At 44.3% G+C, this 23,950-nt stretch overlaps 1 protein-coding gene across 1 annotated transcript in view; it reads right to left on the minus strand.

Annotated features, from left to right (window-relative positions):
- MED12L (mediator complex subunit 12L) overlaps nucleotides 1-23,950 on the minus strand; it is a 995,158-nt gene that overhangs the window by 739,785 nt on the left and 231,423 nt on the right. The window lies entirely within an intron of this gene.

Consider the following 23,950-nt stretch of genomic DNA (forward strand, 5'->3'; position numbering starts at 1 on the left):
CATCCATTGGTTGTATAAATTATTCTTTTGAAAGCTGAAACCCTCCGAAATGTGGTTTAGGTTAAGAAAATAAATTGGCATCAATGCAGAAATATTGATCAGTTAATGGACACAGAATGGTCAGATTTTGACAAGAAAAAAGTTTTATCGCCCGCAGAAAGTAATGTGATATTCAAACAAATAATTAACTTAAAATACAAATATATGTTGCATAACATTGGTGAATGAACTTGTGGTGCTATTAGAGTCATATTTAATATTTTGTGTAACTTCCATGAGCTTGAAGGACTGCATCCATGCGGTTCAACAATGATTTATACAACCTAAACCACATTTCGGAGGGTTTCAGCTTTCAAAAGAATAATTTATACAACCAATGGATGAATTTAACATCAGGTTATAAACTTTTATTTACATAACATGGATAAGCGACATAACTTCTTTCAGGGAGTGTACATGCTTTTCGTGCACACTCATCCATGAGCAGCACAATTGTGAAAAGTGTTTTGAGTGATCGTTGGAACTCTCTGGACGTGGACCACCACCGATCTGCATGGCATTTCAGGAACCACATAAAATGTACGTACACTTTAAAAGCAGAAGGATTTGGGTGAAATTTTTGATAATTAAGTTACAGCACTCAGTATAAGCCTATAATATCAAACCAGCTGGAATATGAGGTGACTAATTTATAAAAATGGCTTATGTCCCTTAATAAATTATGCATTTCTTTTTTTTCGATTTGGGCACTTATGACTGACTTTTTATTTTTTCTGGACGAGTTATCAAAAAATCACAGAGACAATATTTTTACAGATACATTGTAAAACCATAATAAATCATTCTGATTCTAAGTGATCCAGATCTACAGCCCATAACTCTGATATGAGACATCAGCTGCACTCACTGTAAAATGGTGAAAATTACAGTCAAAATAATCTGTAGAAGTTTCTTCAGCTTCAAGAAGATCACAAACGCCTTACATTTTTTTATGGACAGAGCAAAAAAGTGTCTTATTTTATCGGACTGTCCTGGAATTTCTAGGGGGTTGCCAATCCTGCCTGATAGTCACTATAAAGAAACCATGGTAAGGCAATGTGCTATTTATATGATGATGGCCACATGAGAGCAAAGGTTTGCTTGTCATCTCCAGCTGCCAGCCAAAAGATGACATAGTTTACAATGTTACCATGAAAGATAGGACATATGTTTGCAATAATGTCTAGTGCAGAAAAGGGTTTAAAACTTAATACCACAAATAATGAGAAATCTTGATAGGATTTTCTTGGTAACTCCATTGTTTTTCAGATATAAATCTTAACTACAAGTTCTCCGCAATGTCAATCATGAAATTTTAGCTCTCTACTTTAGAACATCATCATACTTGAAGCCCAGGAATCACTTCATCTCCCATTGTTTGTTCTGTAGATGAGCAGGGTAACTTAAGGGTAAGCACGGACTGAACAGAAAAGCTTTCCTCTAGGAGCAAGGAGTGTTTTGTTTTGCAGGGCTCCTGCGCTTCTTTGGTCTGTAGCTTCATAAGAAAGGAAATAGGTCCAGAACAAACACAGCTGTGGAAGACACAACCCTACCTGCTCCACTCATTATAGGGAGAGAATGACTGGAAGTTACGGTTTTCTACTTCTGATTGAATTATCAGACTTCCAGAGACAATGACGATTTGGTTAAATAGAAAAGGCAGCAAGACAAGCAATTAATAGTTAATCCTCGGATAATAATGCTATAGAATATAGGTACAAAGCCAGTATATTTCTTATGCATACAACAGGGCATATCCTGACTGTGTGCTGCTAGCTGTCATTTATCAGGATAGACTTAATCTGGTAGCATTGAGGTGAAGATATTTTTAAATGTTAGTCATTTTCCAGAGCAGGTAACACCAGGAAACTGACCTGATCATAATACAGTATGAACTGGGCTAATGTTGCACCAAGCCCCAACAGATCATTAGCTGACAGCTAGAAACTATCATCAGAAAAAGACCACCAACAGCACCAGGCCAGATGTGCTGGTGATCATCCATTGGCCACACAAGTCCTGAATTGCAGGAAGCCAGATGAACTGAAGCGTGTAAGTGATAGCTTGTGTGTGTGTGTGTGTGTGTGTGTGTGTGTATGTGTGTCTGCATATATGGTGAGTGTGTCTGTGTGTAATGTGTGTCTCTGTGTGATGTATATTAAATCTACCTTTGTATCTTTGTATATGTATGTGTGTCTGTATATGCGGTGTGTGTCTGTATGTGTGCTGTGTGTGTGTGTCTGTATGTGTGGAGTATATGTGTGTGCCTGTGTGTGTCTGAATATATGGTGAGTGTCTCTGTGTGTAGTCTGTGCCTGTATGTGTTTGTGTGCCTGTGAGGTGTGTGTCTGTATGCCTATGGATGTCTGTATGTGTGGTATGTTGTTCTGTATGTGTGGTCTATGTGTCCATATGTGTGGTGTCATGGTTCCCAATGGCAAGGGAACGTCAGAGAACATAAATAACAGAACAGCTCTTGGGTGATGGAATCTCGAGCTGACCGTGAGCTAAACCTACCACACAACTAACAGTGGCCGGGTGGCGTACCTACGTTTTATCCCTAGACGCCTAGCGCCAGCCGGAGGACTAACTAACCCTAATAGAGGAAAAGACAGACCTGGCTTACCTCTAGGGAAATTCCCCCAAAAAGGAGACAGAAGCCCCCCACATATATTGACGGTGAGTTCAGAGGAAAAGACATACGCAGTATGAAGGTAGGTTCAGCAAAGCGAGGTCCGCTTACTAGATAGCAAGAAGATACAACAGGGAACTTCACGGTCAGCTGAAAACCCTATTAAAATACCATCCCGAAATTACTTTAAGACTCATGTGTCAACTCATGACACTGGAGTGGCAATTTCGGCCCACAAGAGCTTCCAGCTACAGAAAAATAACATAACTGTGAACTGGAACAAAAATGCAAAACAAACTTAGGACTAAGAGTCCAACTTAGCTGATAGTAGTCTAGAAGCAGGAACATGCAACAGAAAGGCTCTGGTTACATTGATGGCCGGCACTAGAATAACTGAGCAGCAAGGCTAAATAGGATACTCCCATATCCTAATGGAAACAGGTGAACAGGAAAGTGAAGCACACAAGTCCAGTACCACCAGTGACCACCGGGGGAGCCCAAAAACCAAATTCACAACAGTACCCCCCCCTCAAGGAGGGGGCACCGAACCCTCACAAGAACCACCAGGGCGATCAGGATGAGCCCTATGAAAGGCACGGACCAAATCAGCGGCATGAACATCAGAAGCTGTCACCCAAGAATTATCCTCCTGACTGTAGCCCTTCCACTTGACCAGATACTGAAGTTTCCGTCTGGAAACACGGGAGTCCAAGATCTTCTCCACAACGTACTCCAATTCACCCTCAACCAACACCGGAGCGGGAGGCTCAACTGAAGGCACAACCGGTACCTCATACCTGCGCAATAATGACCGATGGAAGACATTATGGATAGAAAAAGATGCTGGGAGGTCCAATCGAAAGGACACGGGGTTAAGAATCTCCAAAATCTTATACGGGCCGATGAACCGAGGCTTAAACTTAGGAGAAGAAACCCTCATAGGGACAAAACGAGAAGACAACCACACCAAGTCCCCAACACGAAGACGAGGACCAACACGACGACGGCGGTTAGCAAAATGCCGAGTCTTTTCCTGGGACAACTCCAAATTGTCCACCACCTGTCCCCAAATCCGATGCAACCTATCCACCACAGTATCCACTCCAGGACAATCCGAAGACTCCACCTGACCGGAAGAAAAACGAGGATGAAACCCCGAATTGCAAAAGAAAGGAGAAACCAAAGTGGCAGAACTAGCCCGATTATTGAGGGCAAACTCCGCCAACGGCAAAAAGGCAACCCAGTCATCCTGATCCGCAGACACAAAACACCTCAAATAAGTCTCCAAGGTCTGATTAGTTCGCTCAGTCTGGCCATTAGTCTGAGGATGGAACGCAGACGAAAAAGACAAATCAATGCCCATCCTAGCACAGAACGCCCGCCAAAATCTAGACACGAACTGGGTCCCCCTGTCAGAAACGATATTCTCCGGAATACCATGCAAGCGAACCACACTTTGAAAAAACAGAGGAACCAACTCGGATGAGGAAGGCAACTTAGGCAAGGGCACCAAATGAACCATCTTTGAAAAACGGTCACACACCACCCAGATGACAGACATTTTCTGAGAAACAGGGAGATCAGAAATAAAATCCATAGAGATGTGAGTCCAAGGCCTCTTCGGAATAGGCAAAGATAACAACAATCCGCTAGCCCGAGAACAACAAGGTTTGGCCCGAGCACAAACATCACAAGACTGCACAAAAACTCGTACATCTCGAGACAGGGAAGGCCACCAGAAGGACCTAGCCACCAAATCCCTGGTACCAAAGATCCCGGGATGACCTGCCAACACAGAAGAATGAACCTCCGAGATGACTCTACTGGTCCAATCATCAGGAACAAACAGTCTACCAGGCGGGCAACGATCAGGTCTATCCGCCTGAAACTCCTGCAAAGCCCGTCGCAGGTCTGGGGAAACAGCAGATAATATCACCCCATCCTTAAGGATACCTGTAGGTTCAGAATCACCAGGGGAATCAGGCTCAAAACTCCTAGAAAGGGCATCCACCTTCACATTTTTAGAACCTGGTAAGTATGAGACCACAAAATTAAACCGAGAGAAAAACAACGACCAGCGCGCCTGTCTAGGATTCAGGCGCCTGGCAGACTCAAGATAAATCAAATTCTTGTGATCGGTCAATACCACCACCTGATGTCTAGCCCCCTCAAGCCAATGACGCCACTCCTCAAAAGCCCACTTCATAGCCAAAAGCTCCCGATTACCAATATCATAATTTCGCTCAGCGGGCGAAAATTTTCGAGAAAAGAACGCACAAGGTCTCATCACGGAGCAGTCGGAACTTTTCTGCGACAAGACCGCCCCAGCTCCGATCTCGGAAGCATCGACCTCAACCTGAAAAGGAAGAGTAACATCAGGCTGACGCAACACAGGGGCGGAAGAAAAGCGGCGCTTAAGCTCCCGAAAGGCCTCCACAGCAGCAGGGGACCAATCAGCAACATCAGCACCCTTTTTGGTCAAATCAGTCAAAGGTTTAGCAACATCAGAAAAACCAGTTATAAATCGACGATAAAAATTAGCAAAGCCCAAAAATTTCTGAAGGCTCTTAAGAGAAGAAGGTTGCGTCCAATCACAAATAGCCCGAACCTTGACAGGATCCATCTCAATGGAAGAGGGGGAAAAAATGTACCCCAAAAAAGAAATCTTTTGATCCCCAAAAATACACTTAGAACCCTTCACACACAAGGAATTAGCCCGCAAAACCTGAAAAACCCTCCTGACCTGTTGGACATGAGAATCCCAGTCATCCGAAAAAATCAAAATATCATCCAGATACACGATCATAAATTTATCCAAATATTCACGGAAAATGTCATGCATAAAGGACTGAAAGACTGAAGGGGCATTTGAAAGACCAAAAGGCATTACTAAATACTCAAAATGGCCCTCGGGCGTATTAAATGCGGTTTTCCACTCATCCCCCTGCTTAATTCGCACCAAATTATACGCCCCACGTAGATCAATCTTAGAGAACCACTTAGCCCCTTTTATTCGAGCAAACAAATCAGTAAGCAGTGGCAGAGGATACTGATATTTGACTGTAATTTTATTCAAGAGTCGATAATCAATACACGGCCTCAAAGATCCATCTTTTTTAGATACAAAGAAAAAACCGGCTCCTAAGGGAGATGAAGAAGGACGAATATGTCCCTTTTCCAGGGACTCCTTAATATATTCTCGCATAGCAGCATGTTCAGGTACAGATAGATTAAATAAACGACCCTTTGGAAATTTACTGCCCGGAATCAGATCTATGGCACAATCGCAATCTCTGTGAGGAGGTAGTGAACCAAGCTTAGGCTCCTCAAAAACATCACGATAATCAGATAAAAATTCCGGAATCTCAGAGGGAATAGATGGCGAAATGGAAACCAAAGGTACGTCCCCATGAGCCCCCTGACATCCCCAGCTTAACACAGACATTGCTTTCCAGTCAAGGACTGGGTTATGAGATTGTAACCATGGTAATCCGAGCACCAAAACGTCATGTAGATTGTACAACACAAGGAAGCGAATCATCTCCTGATGGTCTGGATTCATACGCATAGTCACTTGTGTCCAGTATTGTGGTTTATTACTAGCCAATGGTGTAGAGTCAATACCCTTCAGAGGTATAGGAACTTCCAGAGGCTCTAGATCAAACCCACAGCGCCTGGCAAAGGACCAATCCATTAGACTCAAAGCGGCGCCAGAGTCGACATAGGCATCCGCGGTAATTGACGATAATGAACAAATCAAGGTCACAGACAGAATAAACTTAGACTGTAAAGTGCCAATTGAAATAGACTTATCAACCTTTTTTGTACGTTTAGAGCATGCTGATATAACATGAGTTGAATCACCACAATAGAAGCACAACCCATTTTTTCGCCTAAAATTCTGCCGTTCGCTTCTGGACAGAATTCTATCACATTGCATATTTTCTGGAGCCTTCTCAGAAGACACCGCCAAATGGTGCACAGGTTTGCGCTCCCGCAAACGCCGATCAATCTGAATAGCCATTGTCATGGACTCATTCAGACCTGTAGGTGCAGGGAACCCCACCATAACATCTTTAATGGCATCAGAGAGACCCTCTCTGAAATTCGCCGCCAGGGCGCACTCATTCCACTGAGTAAGCACAGACCATTTACGAAATTTTTGGCAGTATATTTCAGCTTCATCTTGCCCTTGAGATAGGGCCATCAAGGCTTTTTCAGCCTGAATCTCTAAGTTAGGTTCCTCATAAAGCAACCCCAAAGCCAGAAAAAACGCATCCACATTGAGCAACGCAGGATCCCCGGGTGCCAATGCAAATGCCCAGTCTTGAGGGTCACCCCGCAGCAAGGAAATTACTATCCTAACCTGCTGTGCGGGATCTCCAGCGGAGCGAGATCTCAGGGAAAGAAATAATTTACAATTATTTTTGAAATTCAGGAAACGAGATCTATCCCCGGAGAAAAATTCTGGTATAGGAATTCTAGGTTCAGATATAGGAGCATGAATAACAAAATCCTGTAAATTTTGAACCTTCGTAGCAAGATTATTCAAACCTGTAGCCAAACTCTGAGGATCCATTTTAATCAGGTGAGATCAGAGCCATTCAAGGATTAGAAGGAGAGAGAGAGACAAAGGCTGCAATTAGAGCAGAAATGCAACTAAGTCAACTATAGAGCAAGCTCAGAGGAAAAAAAAAAAAAAATCTGCAGACTTCTTTTTCTCTCCTTTCTTCTGCCAACGGTTTTAACACTGGGCCGGCCATACTGTCATGGTTCCCAATGGCAAGGGAACGTCAGAGAACATAAATAACAGAACAGCTCTTGGGTGATGGAATCTCGAGCTGACCGTGAGCTAAACCTACCACACAACTAACAGTGGCCGGGTGGCGTACCTACTTTTTATCCCTAGACGCCTAGCGCCAGCCGGAGGACTAACTAACCCTAATAGAGGAAAAGACAGACCTGGCTTACCTCTAGGGAAATTCCCCCAAAAAGGAGACAGAAGCCCCCCACATATATTGACGGTGAGTTCAGAGGAAAATACATACGCAGTATGAAGGTAGGTTCAGCAAAGCGAGGTCCGCTTACTAGATAGCAAGAAGATACAACAGGGAACTTCACGGTCAGCTGAAAACCCTATTAAAATACCATCCCGAAATTACTTTAAGACTCATGTGTCAACTCATGACACCGGAGTGGCAATTTCGGCCCACAAGAGCTTCCAGCTACAGAAAAATAACATAACTGTGAACTGGAACAAAAATGCAAAACAAACTTAGGACTAAGAGTCCAACTTAGCTGATAGTAGTCTAGAAGCAGGAACATGCAACAGAAAGGCTCTGGTTACATTGATGGCCGGCACTAGAATAACTGAGCAGCAAGGCTAAATAGGATACTCCCATATCCTAATGGAAACAGGTGAACAGGAAAGTGAAGCACACAAGTCCAGTACCACCAGTGACCACCGAGGGAGCCCAAAAACCAAATTCACAACAGTGTGGTGTGTTTCTGTACGTGTGGTGTGTGTCTGTGTATGTGCAGCGCCCCAGAGACCTGGTCGTTGCAGTAACGTCGCTCTGCCACTAAGGGGAGTGATGGTACATCTGATTGCACTAAAGGAGTTCACCTGACCAGGTATCACAGACACACATTACACTTCACACTCCGGCCGCCAGGGGGAGCAAAAGGTCCTATCTACTAGGCCACTCCTCACACTTGGGTAAAACTGGGGGTTGGACAGGAAGTTAGAGAGAGAGTAGCTGGGAAGAGCTCGAGAGAGGACCTGTCAGGGGTGGGATCCTGGCAGAGCCCTAGAAAAGGACAGATCGTTACGGAGCCGTGCCTGTGCCTTACAGCGGCAGACTCCTAAAAGAGGATAAGAAGCGAGGTTTAGTGTGGAGAAGTGAGAAATGGGAACACAGCACAAAGGAGATAGAACCAGAAGGAGTCGTGCCTCAAGATCAGCAACATCCTTCTGAGGCGCGTAGCCGGTGGCCGGAACGCCGAGAAAGTAAGAGACTCCACGCATTACTTTGAACTACGGCCGTGCAGTTAACTTTAGGTTGGCTGTCTCACCATTACACCTAACAAAGACAACGGAGGCAATTGTGGGAGAGGGGCATCTCTAGGGTCCCTATAAAATAACTCCAGGCCTACCCCGTCATACGGGTGCATCCTATCCATATCATCTGGGGGACGGAGAGAAAGAACTTCAGAAACATACACGACAGTTGTGAGGACTATCCCGTGGCGCTCAGCAGGGAAGGACTACAACACCCAGGCGCTAATAGGTAGGCACTGATTTCCACCTGTAAAGGGAACTCTGGATGTGCCTTCAGACCGGCCGGTCTCAGCCAGCCCTGTTAGCAGTGCTCTGGATTGCGGATGCTGAAGCCTTCAGTAAAGATGTAAAGAGACTACAACCCTGTGTCCTCGTTATTTCATCGCACCACGCATCACCACCTTTAATTGTATGCCCCTTAGCAGGGTCACGGACCGGGTCAGGCCACCGTGACAACCGCAAGACCGAGACAGAGGCCCGGTACCGAGTACCCCGCGGCCCTGCGTCTGGGGGCGCTCCATATGTCAGTGTGTGTGTGTATGTGTGTGTCTGTGAGCATGAATCTTTGGGTATGTATGCATGTAATGTGTGTCTGCATGTGTTGTGTGTACGTGTGTCTGTGTCTATATGTATGTCTGTGTGCATGATGTGTAGCATATGTTTATATGTGTGTTGCATATGTGTGTCTGCCTGTGTCTTTATGTATGTGTATGTCTGCGTTTGTGTGTGTGCCTGTGTCTGTATGAATGTCTGTGTGCATAGTGTGTAGCATGTGTCTGTATGTGTGGTGTATATGTGTATGTATGTATGTGTGTGTATAGTGTGTGTCTGTATGTGTAGTGTGTGTGTGCAGTGTGTTTGTATGAATGATGTATGTGTTTGTGTCTTTGTGCATGTATGTGCATGTGTAGTGTGTGACTGTATGTGTAGTGTGTATGTGTGTGCATGCGCCTGTGTCTTTATGTATGTCTGTGTGCATAGTGTGTAGCATGTGTTGGTTTATGTGGTATATATGTGTATGTCTGTATCTGTTGTAGGGATTTCACTCACTCAGGTGTGACGGCTGACACTCAGGAGGCACGTTCCTTTAAGAGTTCACAGGGTTTATTACTTCATAAACCACATGGCAAAATAACAACAAGCAAATAGCCTTTAGTTCAGGAAAAGAAAAACAAAGTGTCCAATCCACCAGGCTCAGTCCTGGAGCCTTAACACACTCAGGAGGGTTTCACCTCCTCACATATCTACTGTGTAAAGCATTAGCCTGTCTTATATAGAGCTAACCACACCCAGTAACCCATCACAGATTAGCCATGTGGTCTGACATCACCACAGGTCCTGAAACACATATATATACATGGTTACGTGCAACAAAGAAACACTACGGGCTACATTACAGCAACAAGCCACCTATGCGACACATATCTCCCGTCGACTACACACCCTTTAGCCATGCTACATACCTCCCCCCTCTGCCTAAAGCTGTGGGGCTTGGCACTTTCCCCCACTAAACAAGGGATTCTTGATAGGGCATCCGCATTACCGTGCAGCTTTCCGGCCCTATGTTCCACATGGAAACTGAAGTCCTGCAGGGCTAAGAACCAACGGGTGACCCTAGCATTTCTACCTTTTGTTTCCCTCATCCATCTAAGTGGGGCATGGTCAGATATTAGTCTGAATTTACAACCGAGCAGATAGTACCGTAACGTGTCCACCGCCCACTTTATGGCCAAACACTCTTTTTCTACGACTGAGTAGTTCTTCTCAGATGAGGACAGCTTTCTACTCAGATAGAGAACAGGATGCTCCTCCCCATGTAGCTCTTGGGAAAGGACTGCTCCTACCCCAACATCTGAGGCATCTATCTGAAGAATAAATTATTTCTTGAAGTCCGGGGCCATCAGAACGGGCTGCTTACATAGAGCCCCTTTCAACTCTTGGAAGGCTGACGCTGTCTCTTCAGACCATTTAACCATCACCGATTTTGTCTCCTTTAGCAGATCAGTCAGAGGCGCAGCCACTGTGGCGAAGTTCGGGATGAACCTCCTGTAATATCCCACGATTCCCAGAAAGGTTTTAACTTGCATTTTGGAGAGTGGTTTTGGCCATGTTTGGATTGCCTCCACTTTCCTGATTTGGGGCTTTATTTCACCACGACCTTCTATATAGCCTAGGTATTTAGCTTCTTCCTTACCCAAGGCACACTTCTTTGGGTTTATTGTAAACCCCGCCTCTCTTAGAGCATCAAACACCGCTTGGACTTTCTCCAGATGACTTTCCCAGTCCGGGCTAAAGATGACGATATCATCTAGGTACGCGGCAGCGTAGGCCTTATGGGGTGCAAGGACTCTATCCATAGCCCTCTGGAAGGTCACCGGAGCTCCCTGTAGGCCAAACGGCATCCGGACATACTGGAAGCATCCATCAGGTGTCGAAAAGGCAGTCTTCTCCTTGGCTTCCTGTGCCATGGGGATCTGCCAATACCCCTTTGTCAAATCCAAGGTGGATATATATCTGGCGTGCCCAAGCCTTTCGATGAGCTCATCAACGCGGGAATGGGATAAGCGTCAAACTTGGAGACCTCATTCAACTTCCGATAGTCGTTGCAAAACCTCCACTCTCCATCAGGTTTTGGGACCAGGACAATTGGGCTCGACCAACCGCTCTTGGATTCCTCAATGACTCCAAGCTTCAACATATGCTCCACTTCCTTGGAGATAACTTCTCGACGAGCCTCAGGAATATGATAGGGCTTCACGTTCACCCGCACATGTGGCTCTGTTAGGACCTCGTGCTCTATGACCTTCGTGTGTCCTGGCAACTCTGAAAACAGGTCCCTGTTTTTCTGGAGTAACTCCCGGCACTGCTGTTTCTGGGTCTTCGATAGCGTCTCCGCTATAGTAACCGCTCCAACCTCACCTTCTGGGTTGCTTAACAACGATGGAGTTACTGTCGGCTGTCTATCTTGCCACGGCTTGATGAGGTTGACATGGTATACTTGGAATGGTTTCCGTCTTCCTGGTTGGTGAATTTTATAATTTACTTCACCAAGTTTCTCGACAACCTCATATGGCCCTTGCCATTTGGCCAAGAACTTGCTTTCCACCGTCGGAACTGACACAAGAACTCGATCTCCCGGATTGAACTGCCATTGCTCCTGCTGGCTCTGTTGTATCTGCTGCATCAACAGCCTGTTGCTCTCTTGCTGCTGTGACTGCAACTGGACCAAGTGTTTCAGCAGGTCCTCCATTTTCCCCGGCAATGCTTGCTGGCTTACAGCCGACTTGACCCAGGACATTCAAAAATAGACTTACGTCTCCACTGGGAACGCTGGCCGCATTCTCCACCAATTGTAGGGATTTCACTCACTCAGGTGCGACGGCTGACACTCAGGAGGCACGTTCCTTTAAGAGTTCACAGGGTTTATTACTTCATAAACCACATGGCAAAATAACAGCAAGCAAATAGCCTTTAGTTCAGGAAAAGAAAAACAAAGTGTCCAATCCACCAGGCTCAGTCCTGGAACCTTAACACACTCAGGAGGGTTTCACCTCCTCACATATCTACTGTGTAAAGCATTAGCCTGTCTTATATAGAGCTAACCACACCCAGTAACCCATCACAGATTAGCCATGTGGTCTGACATCACCACAGGTCCTGAAACACATATATATACATGGTTACGTGCAACAAAGAAACACTCCGGGCTACATTACAGCAACAAGCCACCTATGCGACACATATCTCCCGTCAACTACACACCCTTTAGCCATGCTACACTGTGTATAGTGTTTGTCTGTATGTCTGGTGTGTGTTTGTGCGTCTACATTTGTGGTGTATATGTGTGTGTCTGTGTGTGCTGTGTCTTTGTGCACATGTGTATGTGTCGTGTGTGACTGTATATATGGTGAATATGTGTGTCTGTATGTGTGATGTATACGTGTGTCTGTATGTACAGTATATGTAGTGTGTGACTGTATGTGTGATATGTATGTGTAGTGTGTGCCTGTGTCTGTGTGCATAGTGTGTAGCATGCGTCTGTATTTGTGGTGAATATGTGTATGTCTGTATCTGTGTGTATAGTGTGTGTGCCTGCATGTGTGGTGTCTGTGTCATGTGTCTCTGTCTGTGTAGGAGGGGTTGAGAAAGCAGACATCCGAAACATAAGGACAAGGTAGATATTAATTCTATTTTCCATTCCAAGAGATGGAGGTACAATCTGGCTGTATGTATTTCTCTCCATTACCATAACAACACAATATGATCTCAATACTAAATATTGAATTCTTTAGATCGTTACTTAAAGGGACGTTCTCGTGCCGCATCACCACTTCATGATGGGGGCATGTCATATATTAATACGGGTCATAGAAACAAACACAGGGAGCATTGCTGGGGTGCCGCTGCTGGATTCTCGGGAGAAAGAATAGGAGTGTACTGTTTCTTTTGTCATTTTATTACATCTGCAGCTGTCTGTAAAAACAAAGGGTTGATACATTGGATAAACCTATTAAAGAACAATTCTATATAATATGGTAAAATCATAATCACCTCTTAGCTGAAGGAGTGGACGGATAATAACAGGCAGGGCTGCAAGGAATGTAAAATTCCCATGGCTCTACTGCAGATCCTAGAACAGATGGTTTTACAATAAATTCAGAAAAGCGAATCTTGAACTTGAATTCGTCAGATTCGTTCAAATTCTGGGAAATTCTATTGCTATGATCTTCAACGCCAATAAAAGGTGCCCTATTATGGTCTAACATTATGGTCTAAGGTCTCTCCGGTCAGATCTAAGCCTTATAAAAAAAATACACATCTGCCCAGCAGGAAGTACGGCGGCGTCTAAAAATCACTAAAATTGACAAATCTCCGGGCCCGGATGGGATACACCCCCGAGTACTGCAGGAATTAAGTACAGTCATTGATAGACCATTATTTTTAATCGTTAAAGACTCCATAATAACAGGGTCTGTACCACAGGACTGGCGTATAACAAATGTGGTGCAAAAATTCAAAAAGGGACAAAAACTGAATGCGGAAATTATAGGCCAGTAAGCTTAACCTCTACTGTGAGTAAAATCCTGGAGGGAATTCTAAGGGATGCTATATTGGAGTATCTGAAGAGGAATAACCTCATGACCCAATACCAACATGGGTTTACTAGGGACCGTTCCTGTCAGACTAATCTGATCAGTTTCTATGAAGAGGTAAGTTCCGGACTGGAACAAGGGAGCCCAGTGGATGTAGTGTATATGGACTTTTCAAAAGCTTTTGATACGGTGCCACACAAAAGGTTGATACATAAAATGAGAATAATGGGGATAGGGGAAAATATGTGTAAGTGGATTGAGAGCTGGCTCAGGGATAGGAAACAAAGGGTGGTTATTAATGTAGCATACTCGGACTGGGTCGTGATTAGCAGTGGGGTACCACAGGGGTCAGTATTGGGCCCTCTTCTTTTTAACATATTTATTAATGACCTTGTAGGGGACATACAGAGCAGAATTTAATTTTTTGCAGCCGACACTAAACTCTGCAGGGTAATCAATACAGAGGAGGACAATTTTATATTACACGATGATTTATGTAAACTAGAAGCTTGGGCTGATAATTGGCAAAAGAGCTTTAATGGGGATAAATGTAAGGTCATGCACTTGGGTAGAAGTAATAAGATGTATAACTATGTGCTTAATTCTAAAACTCTGGGCAAAACCGTCAATGAAAAAGACCTGGGTGTATGGGTGGATGACAAACTCATATTCAGTGGCCAGTGTCAGGCAGCTGCTACAAAGGCAAATAAAGTAATGGGATGCATTAAAAGAGGCATAGATGCTCATGAGGAGAACATAATTTTACCTCTATACAAGTCACTAGTTCGACCACACTTAGAATACTGTGTACAGTTCTGGTCTCCGGTGTATAAGAAAGACATAGCTGAACTAGAGCGGGTGCAGAGAAGAGCGACCAAGGTTATTAGAGGACTGGGGGGTCTGCAATACCAAGATAGGTTATTACACTTGGGGCTGTTTAGTTTGGAAAAACGAAGACTAAGGGGTGATCTTATTTTAATGTATAAATATATGAGGGGACAATACAAAGACCTTTCTGATGATCTTTTTAATCATAGACCGGTGACAGGGACAAGGGGGCATCCTCTACGTCTGGAGGAAAGAAGGTTTAAGCATAATAACAGACGCGGATTCTTTACTGTAAAGGTACCTTCACACGAAATGACTTTGTAACGATATCGCTAGCGATCCGTGACGTTGCAGCATCCTCGCTAGCGATATCGTTTCGTTTGACACGCAGCAGCGATCAGGATCCTGCTGTGATGTCACTGGTCGCTGAATAAAGTCCAGAACTTTATTTGGTCGTCCGATCGCCGTGTATCGTTGTGTTTGACAGCAAAAGCAACGATACCAGCGATATTTTACACTGGTAACCAGGGTAAACATCGGGTTGCTAAGCGCAGGGCCGCGCTTAGTAACCCGATGTTTACCCTGGTTACCAGCGTAAAAGTAAAAAAAACCAAACAGCACATACTCACCTGCGCGTCCCCCAGCGTCTGCTTCCTGACACTTACTGAGCACCTAAAGTGAAAGTGAAAGCACAGCGGTGACGTCACCGCTGTGCTGTTAGGGCCGGAGCTCAGTCAGTATCAGGAAGCAGACGCTGGGGGACGCGCAGGTGAGCATGTACTGTTTGTTTTTTGTACTTTTACGCTGGTAACCAGGGTAAACATCGGGTTACTAAGCGCGGCCCTGCGCTTAGCAACCCGATGTTTACCCTGGTTACCCGGGGACCTCGGCATCGTTGGTCGCTGGAGAGCTGTCTGTGTGACAGCTCTCCAGCGATCAAACAGCGACGCTGCAGCGATCGGCATCGTTGTCGCTATCGCTGCAGCGTCGCTTCGTGTGAAGGTACCTTAAGAGCAGTGAGACTATGGAACTCTCTGCCGTATGATGTTGTAATGAGTGATTCATTACTTAAATTTAAGAGGGGACTGGATGCCTTTCTTGAAAATTATAATGTTACAGGGTATATATACTAGATTCCTTGATAGGACGTTGATCCAGGGAACTAGTCTGATTGCCATATGTGGAGTCGGGAAATAATTTTTTCCCCAATGTGGAGCTTACTCTTTGCCACATGGGCTTTTTTTTGCCTTCTTCTGGATCAACATGTTAGGGCATGTTAGGTTAGGTTATGGGTTGAACTAGATGGACTTAAAGTCTTCCTTCAACCTTAATAACTATGTTACTATGTATGTCCCTCAGAGCAGCTCCCCGCCAGATCCTCCGTGCCGCTTGCTCCCTCTGGTCTCATGTCATGTCTTCACAGTGCTCAGAGGCAGCTCCAACTGACGTCAAGGAGCAGTGACCATAATGACATGTTATGAGGCCTAGTGAGCAGAGGACTGGTTGAAGCGCGCTATGAAGATAAAAGACTGGACTGGCGGGAGCTACCTGTGTAGTGAAGGCAGGATAGAGGTTATACAACATTTTTTACTCTGCTCCCGTCCAAAAACCAATTCAACAAAATGGAGGCCAGCCATTTGGATTTTGCCGAAACTGAAATTTTTGGGAAATTTGAAGTTGATTATTGCTGTTTGTCGCTTAAAATCCTACTATTCTTTGCTCTCGTGCTGATGTCCTGGTGAGCTTGTGCTCATATTCCACAGCCTATCTGAAAAGGAAGAACTAAGCCCTAAAGGAATGGGAATTACAGACTATATCAGACGCCTATCTTAGATGTTATCATAGATGTTCTCTATGGAACAAAACTGAAAAACAAGCACACAATAAGCCATCTGAACACTGTAAGCCCATTGACATCTCTTGCAATTGATAGGTAGCCATGGCAGCTTTGGCCTACAAAAAGCTGGGAAATGGTCTTACACCGCACAATATACCAGCGTAGGAGTGCAGCGACTTCAGGACATAAATGGAGAAGAACATCATGTATACTGGAACAAGATTAGTGAAGCAAAATATTTACATCAGCATCACTCAACATCTTTGTGATTATTAACCATGGAATCAAATGGGGAGTGCGATCCTCGTACATGGCGCCCATCTTCTATCACTGGTGTCCTAGACATGGGTCACTTTGTGTAACATGCTGAGTGTATCTGGCACACTACACTGTATACCGGGCATCCTGCTACATCATAAATACAATGCAATGATGATTATTATTAGACTCAGACTTAATCTGAAAGCTGAGAATTTTCCTTTTTACCATAACATATTTGTGGATGTTGTATAGAAATGTTTAGATACCGATATACAAATGTTAGAATGTGAAATGATGTAAATGATTTCTGTATAAAGTTACAATTCTTAATTCATGGTCTTGTTGTATTAATATCTGTTCACATACTTGTCCGTCTCTTAACATCTATTAAATACAACATTGTTGGGTAACATTAGAGTTCACCCGCTTAACCTCTCTTTTGTGGAGAGATTATAGGCAGTCATTACAGGGGTTGTCCACGACTAGGATAACCCCTTCTTAAACTAAATGATCAGCCACAATAAAATAATAAAGCCTGAACTCACCTCCTCCACTCAAGCAGTGTCGGCACTTGGGGTCCCGCGGCTGTGATGTGGTGTTATGACACATGATGCCCAGCGCCCAATCAGCGCTGGAGTCACTGTCTCCACCTTCACACAAACTAAACATGAAGAGGAAGTCCGAGATCATCTGCAGCCCTGGCATTCTCTTCATGTTCATTTTGGTTGAAGGCGGGGACAGTGACGCCAGCGCTGATTGGGCGTCGGCGTCACATGTCACAACAGCGCATCACAGGTTTGGGACCGCGAGTGGCGACACTGTGGGAGAGTATAGACTTTATTATCGTATCAGGGCTGAACATTTAGATTAAGAAGAGGTTGTCCTAGTAGTGGACAACCCCTTTAAAGGGTTGTCTCTTCTTAGATGGGGAAAATTGCTTGCAAAAATAAGCATCTTTGCCATTTACATCCTTTTAAATGCCCTCTCCCCAAAGAACAGAGGAATTTTTAACTGTATAGTTTCTAGCTTATAGCCTAAATTTCCACCCACCTCTGCATTCTAATACACACGTGGTCAAAATTGCTGGTACCCCTCGTTTAATGACAGAAAAACCCACAATGGTCACAGAAATAACTAGACTCTGACAAAAGTAGGAAATAAAAAATCGATGAAAATGAACAAATGAAAGTCAGACTTTGCTTTTCAACCACGCTTCCACATTATTTAAAAAAAAATAAAACTCATGAAATAGGCCTGGACAGAAATGATGGTACCACTGAAAATAATGTGACAAAAGGGACATGTTAAATCACGGTGTGTCCACTAACTAGCATCACAAGTGTCTACAATCTTGGAATCAGTGAGTGGCCTGTATATAGGGCTACAGATACTCACTGTGCTGTTTGGTGACATGATGTGTATCACACTCAACATTTGGATTTGAAGATGGGAATACCCCCTTAACGTATTTCTATTTTTTAGAACAGGGGAAGAGTTTGAATAGATACAAGTGCTTCTAACTAAATTAGAATATCATCAAAAAGTTAATTTAATGTATTGAATGCATTTACTGAACATACATTTCAGTAGGCCAACATTTCAAATTTTAAAATCATTTTTCAACTTGGTATTATAAAGTATTCTAATTTACTGAGATAATGACTTTTGGGTTTTCATTGGCTGTAAGCCATAATCATCAACATTAACAGAAATAAACAATTGAAATAGATCACTCTGTTTGTAATGACTCTATAAAATGAGTTTCACTTTTTGTATTGAAGAACTGAAATAAATTAACATTTTGATTATATTCTAATTTAGTGAGAAGCACCAGTAGGTGGTCGAGCCTGCATAGTGTCTCTCCATTTAAAGTCCATGGAATTGTTTTCACAGTCTTCTCTCATTGTCCATGATCTGTCAAGCCCCATAAGAATAACCAGCAAGTCCATCCACAATTTATAAATCGATAAAGGCATTGACTTTGGTCAAAACAAAAATATTAAAAAGCAGCACCCATATTGGAATGCTACATTTACGTTGTGCTTATCTACAGGCTCAAGAGGAATGGCATGCGTGTGGGGTCTGTTCACATTACAGATCTATTTGGTGAAATGTTTGAGTTTGGTCTGTGAATTAAAGTCCAAACCTGGACATGTCTCTATGTCTTTCCCACAAAAAAAAATTGACCAAAGCCTAAAAAAAAACAACAAAAAAAAAACAAATGTGAACAAGCACAAACTGCTCTGACTGCATAATATACAACCACAAGAATCCCGCAGCACCCTGCAAGAACGTAGATGCTCAGTGTTCGCATACATCTTGTGCTCACGGAGGGCGGCTGTTTTCTTTTGTTTGTATATATGGCTTTCCCAAATGTGTGAAAAGGAACTATAGGCTGCAAAGTATCTGTGTGTTATCTGTATAGAAAAGGGACATCACATGTATGTGAAATATTGATGTGTAAACGAGGCCCAAATCTAAATGCAGTTTCTTCTGATTCAAATTTAATGCATGAAAAAAGTTGTTCCTGCATGTGGTAACGCATATTGCCATCATATTATATACATACAGTGGGTACAGAAAGTATTCAGACCCCTTTACATTTTTTACTCTTTGTTTCATTTCAGCCATTTAGTAAATTCAAAAAAGTTCATTTTTTCACATTAATGTACATTCTGCACCCCATATTGACTGAAAAAAACCCAAAATGTAGAAATTTTTGCAAATTTATTAAAAAAAGAAAAACTGAAATATCACATGGTCATAAGTATTCAGACCCTTGCTCAGTATTGAGTAGAAGCCCCCTTTTGAACTAGTACAGCCATGAGTCTTCTTGGGAATGATGCAACAAGTTTTTCACACCTGGATTTGGGGATCCTCTGCCATTCTTCCTTGCAGATCCTCTCCAGTTCCGTCAGGTTGGATGGTGAATGTTGGTGGACAGCCATTTTCAGGTCTCTCCAGAGATGCTCAATTGGGTGTAGGTCAGGGTTCTGGCTGGGCCAGTCAAGAATGGTCACAGAGTTGTTCTGAAGCCACTCCTTTGTTATTTTAGCTGTGTGCTTAGGGTCATTGTCTTGTTGGAAGGCGAACCTTTGGTCAAGTCTGAGGTCCAGAGTACTCTGGAAGTGGTTTTCACCCAGGATATCTCTGTACTTGGCCACATTCACTTTTCCTTCAAAGACAACCAGTTGTCCTGTCCCTGCAGCTGAAAAACACCCCATAGCATGATGCTGCCACCACCATGTTTCACTGTTGGGATTGTATTAGGCAGGTGATGAGCAGTGCCTGGTCTATTTTTATCTCATCGGACCAGAGAATCTTATCTATTATAGTCTGGGAGTCCTTCATGTGTTTTTTAGCAAACTCTATGCGGGTTTTCATTTGTCTTGCACTGAGGAGAGGCTTCCGTCAGGTCACTCTGTCATAAAGGCCCAACTGGTGGAGGGCTGCAGTAATAATTGACTTTGTGGAACTTTCTCCCATCTCCCTACTGCATCTCTGGAGCTCAGCCACAATGATCTTGAGGTTCTTCTTTACCTCCCCACCAAGGCTCTTCTCCCATGATTGCTCAGTTTGGCTGGATGGTCAGGTCTAGGAAGACTTCTGGTGGTCCCAAACTTCTTCCTTTTAAGGATTATGGAGGCAACTGTGCTCTTAGGAACCTTGAGTATTGCATTAATTCTGTTATAGCCTTGGCCAGATATGTGCCTTGCCACAATTCTGTCTCTGAGCTCCTTGGCCAGTTCCTTTGACCTCATGATTCTCATTTGGTCTGACATGCACTGTGAGCTGTGAGGTCTTATATAGACAGGTGTGTGCCTTTCCAAATCAAGTCCTATCAGTTTAATTAAACAAAGCTGGACTCCAATGAAGGAGTAGAACCATCTCAAGGAGGATCACAAGGAAATGGACAGCACGTAACTTAAACGTGTCTGAGCAAAGGGTCTGAATCAGGGCCGTATTTAGAGTTTATGCTGCCCTAGGCACTTTTCGTGGTGCCTCCCCCATTGGTGAGTATGACTAATGCAGACCCTCTCGGCAGTGACTAAGGCTACTTTCACACTAGCGCCGTGCACTGCACGTCGCTATGCGTCGTTTTGCAGAAAAAATGCATCCTGCAAAACTGCTTGCAGGATGCGTTTTTTCTCCATTGACTTGCATTAGCGACGGTTGCGTCGTGTTGCGTCGCCACCAAAAAATGTTGCATGTAACGTTTTTTGGTGCGTCGAGAACGTCTTTTCCGACCGGCCATGCGTGGCCGGAACTCCGCCCCCGCCTCCCCGCACCTCACAATTGGCCAGCGGATGCCATGAAAAACAGCATCCGCTGCCCCCGTTGTGCGGCGCTTTCAACGCTAGCGTCGGTGCGCTGCAATGACTTATAGCGACGTGCAGTGCACGACGCTAGTGTGAAAGTAGCCTTAGGCCAGAGGTCCCCAACCGCCGGTCCGCGGACCAGGACCGGGCCGTTGGGGTTTTTCAGCCGGTCCGCGGCGCCCCTGTTCAGCGGTCACGTGGGACAGCTCATTAGAGAAATGAATAGGCGGCTCCACCTCCCATAGGGGCGGAGCCGCATAATTCATTTCTCTAATCAGCGGTGCCGGTGACCGCTGACAGAGGAAGAGGCTGCGGCACCGAAGACCAGCTGTCCGGGGGAAGGAGCGGGACGCCGGGAGCAGGTAAGTATCGCATATTTACCTGTCCTCGTTCCACACGCCGGGCGCTGTCTCCATCTTCCCGGCGTCTCTCCGCACTGACTGCAGGCAGAGGGCGCGATGACGCATATAGTGTGCGCGCCGCCCTCTGCCTGATCAGTCAGTGCAGAGAGACGCCGGGAAGATGGCGCCGAGGAGCTGCAAGCAAGACAGGTGAGTATGTGTTTTATTATTTTTATTGCAGCAGCAGCAGCACAGCTATGGGGCAATAATGGACGGTGCAGAGCACTATATGGCACAGCTATGGGGCAATAATGGTGCATAGCACTATATGGCACAGCTATGGGGCAATAATGGTGCAGAGCACTATATGGCACAGCTATGGGGCAATAATGGTGCAGAGCACTGTATGGCACAGCTATGGGGCAATGGTGCAGAGCACTATATGGCACAGCTATGGGGCAATAATGGTGCAGAGTAGGGTTGAGCGAAACGGGTCGATCATTTTCAAAAGTCGCCGACTTTTGGCTAAGTCGGCGTCTCATGAAACCCGATCCGACCCCTGTGCTTGTCGGCCATGCGGTACGCGACTTTCGCGCCAAAGTCGCGTTTCAATGACGCGAAAAGCGCCATTTCTCAGCCAATGAAGGTGAACGCAGAGTGTGGGCAGCGTGATGACATAGATCCTGGTCCCCACCATCTTAGAGAAGGGCATTGCAGTGATTGGCTTGCTGTCTGCGGCGTCACAGGGGCTATAAAGGGGCGTTCCCGCCGACCGCCATCTTACTGCTGCTGATCTGAGCTTAGGGAGAGGTTGCTGCCGCTTCGTCAGAAGCAGGGAGAGCGTTAGGCAGGGTCCACTAACCACCAAACCGCTTGTGCTGCAGCGATTTCCACTGTCCAACACCACCTTCGGTGTGCAGGGACTGTGGAAGCTATTTTTTTTTTTTTTTCCCCTCAGCGCTGTAGCTCATTGGGCTGCCCTAGAAGGCTCCGTGATAGCTGTATTGCTGTGTGTACGCCACTGTGGAAACCAACTGCTTTTTTCAAAGCACATATCCTCTTGTTCCTTCCTTTCTGCACAGCTATCTTTTTTGTTTGTCCACACTTTTTATTTAATTTGTGCATCAGTCCACTCCTATTGCTGCCTGCCATACCTGGCTTACATTACTGCAGGGAGATAGTAATTGTAGGACAGTTTTTTTTTTTTTTTTTTTTTTTTTTTGTGGGAGATTAAGATTGGCATTTCTGCTACAGTGCCATCCCTGTGTGTGCCATCTCTCACTGAGTGGGCCATAGAAAGCCTATTTATTTTTTCCGTGATTTGTGTTCTAAAATCTACCTCAACACAAAAACACTACATCAATCAGTGGGAGAAAAATATTGGCCTCAGTCAGGGCTTGTGTGCCACTGCTGTGTGTGCTATCTCTCATTCAGTGGGCTATAGCAAGCCTATTTTTTTTTTTTTTTTTTAATATTATTTGGTTTCTAAAGTCTCCCTGAAAAAAAAAAAAAACCTAAAAAAACAGTGGGAGAGTAATATTGCCCTTTCAGCTTGTGTGCCAGTCTTGACTCCTGGGTGTGCCACCTCTCTCCCTCTCATTCAGTGGGCCATAGAAAGCCTATTTATTTTTTTTTTTTAATATTATTTGGTTTCTAATTCTCCCTGAAAAAAAAAAAAAACCTAAAAAAACAGTGGGAGAATAATATTGCCCTTTCAGCTTGTGTGCCAGTCTTGACTCCTGGGTGTGCCACCTCTCTCCCTCTCATTCAGCGGGCCATAGAAAGCCTATTTATTTTTTTTTAAAAATATTATTGGGTTTCTAAAGTCTCCCTGAAAAAACAAAAAATACATAAAAAAACAGTGGGAGAGTAATATTGCCCTTTCAGCTTGTGTGCCAGTCTTGACTCCTGGGTGTGCCACCTCTCTCCCTTTCATTCAGTGGGCCATAGAAAGCCTATTTATTTTTTTTTTTAAATATTATTGGGTTTCTAAAGTCTCCCTGAAAAAAAAAAAAAAACCTAAAAAAACAGTGGGAGAGTAATATTGCCCTTTCAGCTTGTGTGCCAGTCTTGACTCCTGGGTGTGCCACCTCTCTCCCTCTCATTCAGTGGGCCATAGAAAGCCTATTTATTTTTTTTTTAAAATATTATTGGGTTTCTAAAGTCTCCCTGAAAAAAAAAAAAAAAACCTAAAAAAACAGTGGGAGAGTAATATTGCCCTTTCAGCTTGTGTGCCAGTCTTGACTCCTGGGTGTGCCACCTCTCTCCCTCTCATTCAGTGGGCCATAGAAAGCCTATTTATTTTTTTTTTTAAATATTATTGGGTTTCTAAAGTCTCCCTGAAAAAACAAAAAATACATAAAAAAACAGTGGGAGAGTAATATTGCCCTTTCAGCTTGTGTGCCAGTCTTGACTCCTGGGTGTGCCACCTCTCTCCCTTTCATTCAGTGGGCCATAGAAAGCCTATTTATTTTTTCCGTGATTTGTGTTCTAAATTCTACCTCAACACAAAAACACTACATCAATCAGTGGGAGAAAA

Source organism: Ranitomeya variabilis, chromosome 2 (genome assembly GCF_051348905.1).
Source record: "Ranitomeya variabilis isolate aRanVar5 chromosome 2, aRanVar5.hap1, whole genome shotgun sequence".
Taxonomy (NCBI): Eukaryota; Metazoa; Chordata; class Amphibia; order Anura; family Dendrobatidae; genus Ranitomeya; species Ranitomeya variabilis.